A 10567-nucleotide genomic window follows, 5' to 3' on the forward strand; every position below is an offset into this window, starting at 1 on the left:
ATGATCTGAGTTTCATTTCCCAGAGCCTCATGGTGGAAAGAAAAAAGTCAACTCCCACAAGTTGTACTTTGACCTCCACATGCTCCTCAGAGAACACCAGCACTTGAGCACACATGTACATTAAATAAATGTATCCACCGGGCAGTGGTGGTGCACATCTTTAATCCCAGCACTCAGGAGGCAGAGGCAGGAAGATCTCTGTGAGTTTGAGGCCTGGGCTAAAATGTGAGTTCCAGAACAGTCAGGACTGTTACACAGAGAAACTGTCTCAAAAAAAAAAAAAGTAAGAATGAATAAATAAATATTTTTAAAATACATGTTAAAAATGATTTCAAGGAACACTGGCTTGAACTGCTTACACACCATACCCAAAAGACATACATATGGTGGGTAGTGTGAACTGTCAACATGACAAAATCCAGAGCACAGAATCACCTTTGGGCATGACAATGGGAATGCTATCTTGACTGATTAACTAAGCAAGACTTGCCCAGTGTGGGTGGCTCCTTGTCTCTGGCTGGGACCCTGGACTGTACGCAGGAAAAGGAAACTGAGAAGAGGAATTTGTCCCTCTCTGCTCCATGAATGTGTGATGGGGGATGTCTTGTGTGCTGGGAATATATGTTTCTCTTATTGGTTGATGAATAAAACACTGGCTGGCCAGTAGCCAGGCAGAAAGAATAGAAGTGTAGGTGGGGCTACCAGATGAGACTTTTGGGGAGAGAAGGCAGAGAGGTCACCAGAGAGACACCATGAAGCTACCAGACAGATAGAACAGGCATTCTCAGGTAAATTCAGGTCATGTAGAGATACACAGATTAATAGTAATGGGTAAATAACTAAGAGAGAGCTAGACAACAAGTATCCTAAGCCATCGGTCAAACAGCTCATAATTAATATACGCCTCTGTGTGTTTATTTGAGGCTGAATGGCTGTGGGACCAGGTGGGACAGGAGAAATGTGATCAGATACGTCAGGCCCCTGCTGCTCTGGCATCCCCACCATGAGGGACTGGACTCTGGAACTGTGGGCTAGAGTAAACATTTCCTTCTTTAAGTTACTTTTGAGGGACAAAAAATTAAAACTAATAAAAGTTTAAAAACCTGGGCCCTAAATCTATACGGAGAAAGGGAACTTCTAATGGAAAAGCAAACTCTTTAAATCAGGAGTGCCACGGCTGGTGCACTCCCTGCTCTCCGAGACGGGGAGGCAACTGTCCACCACTCCTGCTAACATTCCTTGCTAATTGCTGGCCATAAAGATCCCCTGCCAGCTGTAAAGATCCCCAGGCCCAGGGGATCCCTGACAGAACCCTGTGACCCCGGTAACCCTGCAAGCCCATGCCCTGTCTTATCTTACTCAAATGTATATTGCTTAAAATATATAGTTACTGCTTTACTCTATACTTTGTATGACCTTAAGTAACCATGGAAACTGAAATTTGTGGCCTTCAACCTCATGGTCTGCCCCTTTAAAAACTTCTCCTTTTGGCTAGTGGGCAGCTCATTTCCTCCACCATGGAAAGAGATCTGGCTGGCCAACTGAACAATAAATGGAACCTTTTGCTTTTGCATCAGAGTGTGGACTCCTTGGGTTAGTCTCTGGGGTTCCGCAAACCTGGTACAACAACTTTTTAAAAATATGATTTGTATTTACAGTGTGTGTGTGTGTGTGTGTGTGTGTGTGTGTGTGTGTGTGATGTGAGTACTACAGTGTGCGTTTAGAAGATCTTTACTTCTACCGAATCCATCCTAGGGATGGAATCCAGGTTGACAGACTTGTCAGCAAGTGCTTTCTTTAAGCCATCGAGGCATCTTCCTGACCCTAGTTGCACATCTTTATGCCTGGATCTATGCCTGTAACCATTCATATAGCCAGAGTTATACCTTTATCTATATGTATCTCAATATATATGTCTTTATACCAATCTAGCTATCTCTGTCTGCATATGAAGTATGCACATGCAGATGCATAGATAATACTTTTATGAGGTTTACTGCAATGATAGAGTCATTAATACGTTGGTGTTCAATAAAAAATTTGTTGAATGACTTTAAAGAAAGTTCTGGGAAAGGCTGGGTGTTATGTTTGTATTTATTGTTGTAAAACTAGTATCAACAGAAAATCCAGCATTGAATTTGCTTTCACTAGGAAATGCATTAACTCAGGTAATTTCAAGCAGCAAAGTAGACATGAGGCTCAATGGTATCCTCCAAAGGCTTTGTCCTGCTTCCCTCTGACATCCTGGTCCTGGCTTCACTTCAAAGTGGCTCTCAAAGGCAGGCAAAGGAATTTGTGTTTCCTTGTTTATGTGCCCTGGGTGGGGGAGTCTCTTTTCTTGTCTTCTCCTGGCCTGTTTTTTCACATCACAAGGAGGCAAGCTCTGTCTGATATTGTTATACAGATACTAACTAGTTCATATAAATTCTAGAAAGCTTGGGACAATGTATCCAGGGACAACCCTTAAGGCAAACCTCAAGACTCCTGATCACTAGTCCCTGTATCTCAGATACCTAAGAAGCCAGCATCCCCAGTGGCTCACCTAATCAAAGGTGCTCATGCGGCCTGAGAAGGCATGGACCTTTGGGATGTTCAGCCGTGGGCTCAGACCTCTTGTGAGTCATAGGGCAGCAATGCTTTAGACATAAAGAGACACAGAGAGCGGGCATCCAGTTCGGCCCACTACATGGCTGTTAGAAGCCCTTTTTCCCATGTGCCTCCCACGTGGCATGCAGCTGCCCGGGAAACAAAACTGAAAGGGTTGACTCACCGCTCTGCAATGCTTTAGGACTCCAGCTGAAGAGAAACAAGCTGCTTCAGTGTAATTATCAGCTGCCCTCCCTCATCAGGGGGGTCGTACGACAGCACCGCTGGTGGAGCTCCAGCTTGTGGCCGCATAGGGTTGAAGTCAAGAGACACTGCACATCTAATTTCTGTTAGGGCAAAGGCCACTGTAGAGCTGTCAAGGCAAACACAGAGACAGCGTCTCATCCTACAACGGTGGCAGGGAGCAATAACCAGAACAGGCTCCCCGGAGCATTGAATTACACCCCCCAGTGATGCCGAAAATACTCTAGGAAAAGAAAATTTGTAAGCGGTGAGGATTCCTTAACAAGCAAGTGAAGATTTAGAAGAGTCTCAGGGGGCATGCAGACCACATTTGTGATTAGAGAAATACCTTCCCTGGAATGGAAACGACACTTAGGAGGAAAATGAAAATGGAGGCTTTACTAATTAACTTGTTTCCTTTCTTCTCTCAGGGAACATGTGAGGCTGCTTTCCTGAAGATGTGACCTCCAGATTTTTGTAAGATTGTTTTCTTATCTCAGCAATTTGGGGCGTTTTTTTTTTTCTTCAGGAAAGTTGGCACTACAACAGAGAACCATTTCACTTCCTCTGCCTCTGCCACTTTTTACCATATTACTCTGCTTTTTTATCTTCAAAGAATATAAGTCTAGCTAAATTCTTAAAACTTACATCACATGTCTACTGACTACCCCTGAACACATATTCACAAGAATGTGATTTCCATGAGCACAAGGCCTTCACGTATCTTCTTAGTGGATTCCTCAAGGCTTAGAGCAATAAGTGTTGCATATAGCAGGAGCTCAACCAATACATTTAGATGAATATTAAGATGTGGCTCCTCACAGAGACTGAACCATTTTATATGCTCAGACGAAAGGTCAGACATGGTGACAAATGCCTATAATCCCAGGACATGGGTGATTAAGACAGGAGGATATGGACTATGAGGCCAGCCTGGGCTACATAGAGACCTCATCACACACACACACACACACACACACACACACACACACACACACACACACACGGGGGTAGGGGGAAAGGAGGGAAGGATAGAGGTCTGCAAAATGCCATATACAGTAACAATGGTGTCTAAGAAATTATTGTGAGAATTATGGAAATTAATCCAATATGTTCACTACCTTTATTGAGGCAAGCAGTTCCTAATACATACAAATTATCACATTGTATACTTTAAACTTGTACAGCTTGTCAGTCTTATCTCAATAAAGCAAAATGACAGAGAGGTAACTAGAAGTCAACAAAGGAAGAACAGAGAAAACACAAAAACAATGAATATACATGAAATTTCTTTGTAGAGAGGCCCAATATCCATACACTCAACATACATCTAAGTACATTATTATTTCCACTGTTCGCATATTTTGAAAGTAACTCCTCGAAGCTCTGGAAATAGCAGTAGGAGCTGCTTTCCTTCCATCGGTACCAAGCCCTTCGAAAGCTTGATGGTTCCAACTCTCACAACAACCCTGTGGAGAACTAGTGCAGAACCACAGGTACATGAGGAAGTGCAGAAGACCCTAATAAAAGACTCCCTGGAAGGTGTCAAACTCCTCTAGGAGATAAACAACAATGACAGTGCTGACAGACACAGGAGTCAGGCTGCCCTTCCATGTCTTAGCTTTTTACCAGAAAGGATTTTTTATTCCCCCCTTTTGGAAAATTGTTTTACAAACTGGGATGTTGAAAATGCTGACACTGTGAGGAACTTAGAGATTTCAATTTAGTCATATGCCGCGAGCATTTCTCAAACCAACTTAAGACAAAGCTGTAAAAGTGCAATGCAATCTGATTCATTGGTCTGCTTAAGTTCAGAAGTTTGGCTTCCTGGTTTTAAATTAACTTTCACTCTCCTAAGTTTTTCCAGAGACCTTAGTGCTGCTAAGTAGACTATGGTCTAGTAACATAAACTCCAAGTGTCAGATCTGAAGGAGACCTTATAAGTCCCCTGGCCATTCTAGTGGCTTACAATTAATTACCCTCGGCAAGAATAGTGCTCATTCTCTTTCATCACAGTTGCTCTGATTTTGTTCTTTTTTTTTTTTTTTTTTGGTTTTTCGAGACTGGGTTTCTCTGTGGCTTTGGAGGCTGTCCTGGAACTCGATCGGTAGACCAGGCTGGTCTTGAACTCACAGTGATCTGCCTGCCTTTGCCTCCCGAGTGCTGGGATTAAAGGCATGCACCACCAATGCCCGGCCCTGATTTTGTTCTTAAGCTTCCATATGTTTCTTCGAAACAAAATTCCACTGAAAAGGTGTGGGTGTTAGAATCCCTAACCAGAAGAAAAGACAAGAAAAGTATGAAAATTTCATTCACTTTTTTACATTCATTTATTTATTCAACTTAGCCCTACAGAACTTAGTGGGAGGTTCTGCCAACCAATAGAGGAAAAAAACCATCTTTCTTGCCCTCAAGGAGTTTACAGTCTGGTCCAAGAGGCTAACACAGAAATGATCCCATTTGCTGGAGGTGAGGGCAAAGCCACACAGGGGTTTGTCAAGAGGAATGTGGGCACTGGGGTAAAGTGACTGGCTTAAGGCTCAGCCCCTTAACTGGGGTGCAGGACACAGGAAAGTCAGAGGCAAAAGCATCAGAAAAATCATATAAAGAGAAAGACTTGAGCACTCAGAGTGTCAAATAATGGGTATAGCTGGCCTTTGAGGTGCATTCCCTATGGCAGGTTTCCAGCAAGTACCTGATTAATTGATTAGCTGACTGATTGTTCTGGGGATAATATAAACTTCAGGATGGAGCTCATAGGACTCTGATAAGTATTTAGATTTTGCTTTGCAAATTAGAACTAGATACATTATCAAAGCTAAAGGAAAAAAAACTAGAAGTACAAATATCTAAAATGATCTCGTGAAAATGTAAATGTGGAAAAAGGACCAGGTATTTAAAAGATGTAATTATGGGGAGTATGCTTTATTTGGTGTTAAGACTCTGTGGACAGATAGGTATCTAATACATAGTCCAGGCCCCGAGGCTGAACCAGTATACACCTATGATATAATATGATGTCAGCCTCCATTCATGAACCAAGAACAATAGGGTAATAGAGGGTGGCTTTCCGAATTCCATCTAGGATTAACAGGAAGGAATGATAAGGTCACATCTGAGATAGTCTAAAGGGCAACCAGAAGCTCATGTCTATGTCCAGTGACACCCTACAAACACCTTTCAGTTCCATCAGACTGTCCCTAGCCCCTAACCATCCCTCAACACCCCACACTTGATGCTGTGTCCTCTCTCAAGCCTTTCACTATATGTAAAAAGACTACCCTCTCTCCTCTAACAATTCCTGCTAACCCCTAAAGGCTCAGTGCAGAGACAGTCCTCATACATAAAGTATATGGAAATCTCCCAAGGGTCAGGTACTATTTGAAAATGTAGCAGAAGCTAACCATTGGAAAGTCAAAGACACCTAAAAAGGATAGAGTGTAGCTGCATGGTGAGAAGAAAAAATTATGAATTGGCTATCTGAGCTCAAGAAAATGGCCAGGATCCTTCTCAGGAAAACAAAGGCTTTTCCTCATTCGTGTTCTCAGATCTAAGAATATGAATCTGATTTTGAGGGAAAATCTGTGTCACTTTGATATGTTCCCTGTAGGATTTCCACACAGCATGAAAAGTAAGAAGCTGGAGAGGTCACAGACTCGTGGGGATAGAGTCCTGTGTCGCGTCACCACACTGCTGCTCTGCTGACCTCCCAGAGCTCCAGAAAGAGATCACCTGTGGTTCTTTCTCTAGACTCACAATGTCACGACAGTGACATAGAGAGCAAGTACAGTACCGATCCTAAATAGCAAGATTATGCGAATGCCACCTAGGGAGAACAAGCACAAATCAGAGAATTCATTTTTTTAGAACTTAGTGGGGATTATTTCGTGGTTTTTCTTTTTTAGTTATAAATTACTGAGGAATTGTTTTCCTACATTATAAGCATCAGCTTGTTGTACAGAGGCATCGAAGGGATGGACTAATAGTGTTCCATTATGATGTATGTCACTTTATTTTGAAATTATGCATTTAAATTATTATCTGTATATGTTTTGTGTGGTGTGCATGTTTGCATATGTGTTCACACATGTGTGGGCACGTGAAGATGCTTATACACATGTAAGCAAATCAGACATGTGTGGGGACAACAGACCTTAGCCGGAGACCCACTTCCCCATCAGCCTGGGGGCAGGAAGATGTAAGACAATGTTTACTAAAAACATGTTTACTGAAAACAGTCCTGTGTTCATAAGAAATGTTTACCGGAGCAATAAATTCCTGAAAGGGGCTCGCCCACGGGAACGCCCACGGGAATGCCCTGACCTTGAACTTTCCAAAGACTAACTGCCTCTTTCTGACCCACCCACCACAGTCTCTGGTGTCAGGGCAGAACCAGCCAGGGGTAAGAGAGGGAGTGGAAGCTTTTCTTGATGGAAGCCTTTCTTGGGAAGTTTTCTTGAGCCTTCTTGGGGCCTGCTTAAAGTTTTCTTTACATCTCCGGCTGGTCTCTGTGTCATCAATCCCAACACCCTCCGCACATTCTTGGATACAGGCTGCACAGCGGGCGCGGCAGACATGTATCATCCTTCATCCTTGATTGATCTTTCCTTTTACTGCGACAAGATCTGACATCGAACCTGAAACTAATTCAGCTAGCATAGGTAGCCTAGATCCAGAGATTCCCCCATGTCCACCTCCTAAGAACTGGGATGAAACACACGCACAAACGCACGCACACACTACTGGTTGTCTTATGTGGGTACCGGGGATCCGATCTCTGGTCCTCGCACCTTTCCAGCAAGGACTTTATCCACTGAGCCTTCTCTTCAGCCCAATTTAAATGTTTATAGGACTTTTATTAGCATCTACTATGCATTTTCAGTTTGCCTGTGTTACTTGCACTTTGGGTTATACACTTAAAGAGTAACTTTTACCAGATTTAGGCAAATAGCTAGTATGTTGTAAAAAACCCATGGGTTATTTCACAGAGCTCAAGGAAAAGTCAAGAAGGGGAAGGAACTGACCAATTTTAGAGGAATTAGCAGTGAGACTTTCAGGGACTTCTCACTGCAGATAGTCCTTTCATCTCAGTTTCTGTGACATCAACCTTTGGGTTTTCCTCAACCCCGCCTCCATTTTAGCTGTTTGGAATAAGTTCCTGTTGGATACAAGTTAGATCAAATATTCTGCTTGAAAACAAAAGATAATAAAGATGTGTATTAACAGGGATATAAATTTAGCCACCAGAGAAATCAAATGCACAGAAAATGGAGCAATTTCTTAGAGGGGGGAAATCTGGTTAACTAATAAGCCACTTCAAAAGATACCTTCCCTTTTCAAATACCTCTTTTCTGCTGCAGTTTTTGCCTCTTCTTCCTTCACACACCACTATCACCTCAGGCTGATAAGAGCTAAACATCTTGTTTAATAATATACTGGGTGTGTGTGAAATATATATATATATATATACATATATATATAATAACAAAAAGTCAAAACAATAACCTTATTCTGTAAGCTCTGAGAACAATTGAGTTCAATTGTGGACTGTATAGAAGAAAAATCCCAGGTGTAAACTACGTTCTGTAAGTAGGAACTGGCCAGTATATATAGCCTATGACAATGTAGCCTTTATCTTGACTACACACAGAATGTTCCTCTTTAGTTACTAAAGCCATTTAGTTACTAAAGCTAATTCTTGGAAGTAAAATCTAGATATTTACCAGTACCATAAAATGTGTGATAGGGAGTGAGTGAGTGTGTGTGTGTGTGTGTGTGTGTGTGTGTGTGTGTGTGTGTTCTGTTATTCTCCATTCAATAATCTGTTTTAAAAATTACTCTTGGACAAGTCCAACAACCTTTTCAAGATCTTCAACTTTCTTCACATTATGGTCCCTCTACACTCTTATTTCTCGAAAGAAGATTGATTCCCCTGGCCCCTGTAACCCTGTACATATTGACTGAAATACTCTGTGGCTCATTTTTTTTCTTTGCTTTTTTCTTCCCCTTATTCAATGATATTACTCAATGACAAAACCTCCAATTTCATCCTGAAAACTACCTTCCTGTTTTCAAAGAATTCTACTTCACTCATACCTAAAGGATAGTATTTCTCCAATAAGAACTACAATTATGTCGGAAATCATACAATCATTTTGGAATTACCACTATCAGTTTATCCCTTCATGGTGCTATATTTCAACCCTGGGACAAATGGCTGAAGTGCCTGTTGTGATGGCTGTTGCTGGCTGTCAACTTGACTAAATATGGAATGAACCACAGTCCAGGAATGGAGGGCACACCTGTGATCTGGAATTGAGACAGAAAGACAACATGCCTTTGATCCGGATCTTGAAGCTGGATGACTTGGGCCTTGAATACAGACCTGGAGGCTGGAGGTGCACCTTTAATCTGGACCACACCTTCTGTTGGAAGCTTCCGTAAGGACAAGGGAAGAAGGAGGGATTTGTGATTTGTGCTTTGTTTGCTTCCCTCACCTCCATCAGCATATCCATGCCTTCTTCAGGGTTCCAGCAGACCAGCTGAGACACCCAGCCTCATGGGACTGAGCAGCTACTAATGGACTTTCCATTGGTAACTAGCCATTGTTAGACTTCAGCATGTACATCATTCCAATAAATTCCCAGAGAGAGAGAGAGAACCCTAACGAATACACCTGTTTAACACATCAAAGCAGACCTGGCTGCCAGGTTCTCCCAGCATCCTTCAGTCCCTACCTGTTACAGGTCCTCCTGGCTGACATACCTGGCCCCCTATCCTGAACTCACCAGCCAAGGGGGTTGAGCTTCTCTTCCCTATGTAATCCAGACATTTTGGTTGCCTGCTCCTTCTTATACTTTTGGCTTCCTGGCTGCTATACCTGGATCTCTTCTCTCCCCTCTCCCTTCCCCTCCCTCGCCTGCCCCAGAGCACAGCTCAGTCTAGTCATGACCAGCGTGGCCTCCCTGGACGACCATGTGTCTGCCTCTACCTGTGCTCTCCCACATATACACAATAAACCTACACCATACCTAGGGGCATCCATGTTTCCTTTTCCTTTTTATTTCTCTTTTTTCATTCACTTGATATTGCCCCGAAGCCCTAGAAACCATGAAATGATCTTTAAATCAGATTGCACAATTCTATTGATAAATGGTCCTGTAAACTTTGATATATAACCACCAAATAGTAGTGTTACTGAAACATCACAGGTTTTAAAATAAGCAGACCTAAGCAGCCCAATATTGTTATCATTTAGGATAAATTACTAAGAAATTCAGGAAGTTTTTGTCAGAAAAAAAGTCCTGAATTACATGGGACGAATACACAATGAATTCTTGTTCTACTTGCCTATTTTTCAAATCAGTTTGCATTCATCAAAAAGCTGCTAATTATGGAAAATAACTAATAACCTTTTAGAGCGCCCCTCCCCAAGCCAGTGAGAACTACAAATCCCAAGATGCAAAGCTCGAGCCTGAACCAAGGATACCCACAGTGCCTCCTGGGAATTGAAGTCTTTGTGTCGCCTAGTTGGCAAACTGGATCTCGCAGCTCCATTTCTCAGAAAGTCACTTTTAATAATAATAAAGTCTGTGAAAAACCATCGATTCCCCGCGAGGAAATTAGATTTGTTCTGGCTACTGCAGAGACAGACATAGACCAACAACTGTCGTGCGAGCCTCCGGGGGCGGCGCCGTGGTGTGGCGTCACTTCCGGGAGCGGCTCCCCTCCCTCCGAT

The 10567-nt window shown here is 42.6% G+C and overlaps 1 long non-coding RNA gene across 1 annotated transcript in view; it reads right to left on the reverse strand.

Moving 5' to 3' along the window:
- LOC121138745 overlaps positions 1-10561 on the reverse strand; it is a 29510-nt gene extending 18949 nt beyond the window's left edge. The window contains exons 1-2 of the long non-coding RNA XR_005875605.1: positions 10319-10561; positions 2771-2951 (exon numbers count right to left, since the gene is read on the reverse strand). This is a non-coding gene — a long non-coding RNA (uncharacterized LOC121138745). The remainder of the gene's footprint in view (positions 1-2770; positions 2952-10318) is intronic.
- Positions 10562-10567: the final 6 nt, after the last annotated feature.

Source organism: Mesocricetus auratus, unplaced genomic scaffold (genome assembly GCF_017639785.1).
Source record: "Mesocricetus auratus isolate SY011 unplaced genomic scaffold, BCM_Maur_2.0 Super-Scaffold_6730, whole genome shotgun sequence".
Lineage (NCBI taxonomy): Eukaryota > Metazoa > Chordata > Mammalia > Rodentia > Cricetidae > Mesocricetus > Mesocricetus auratus.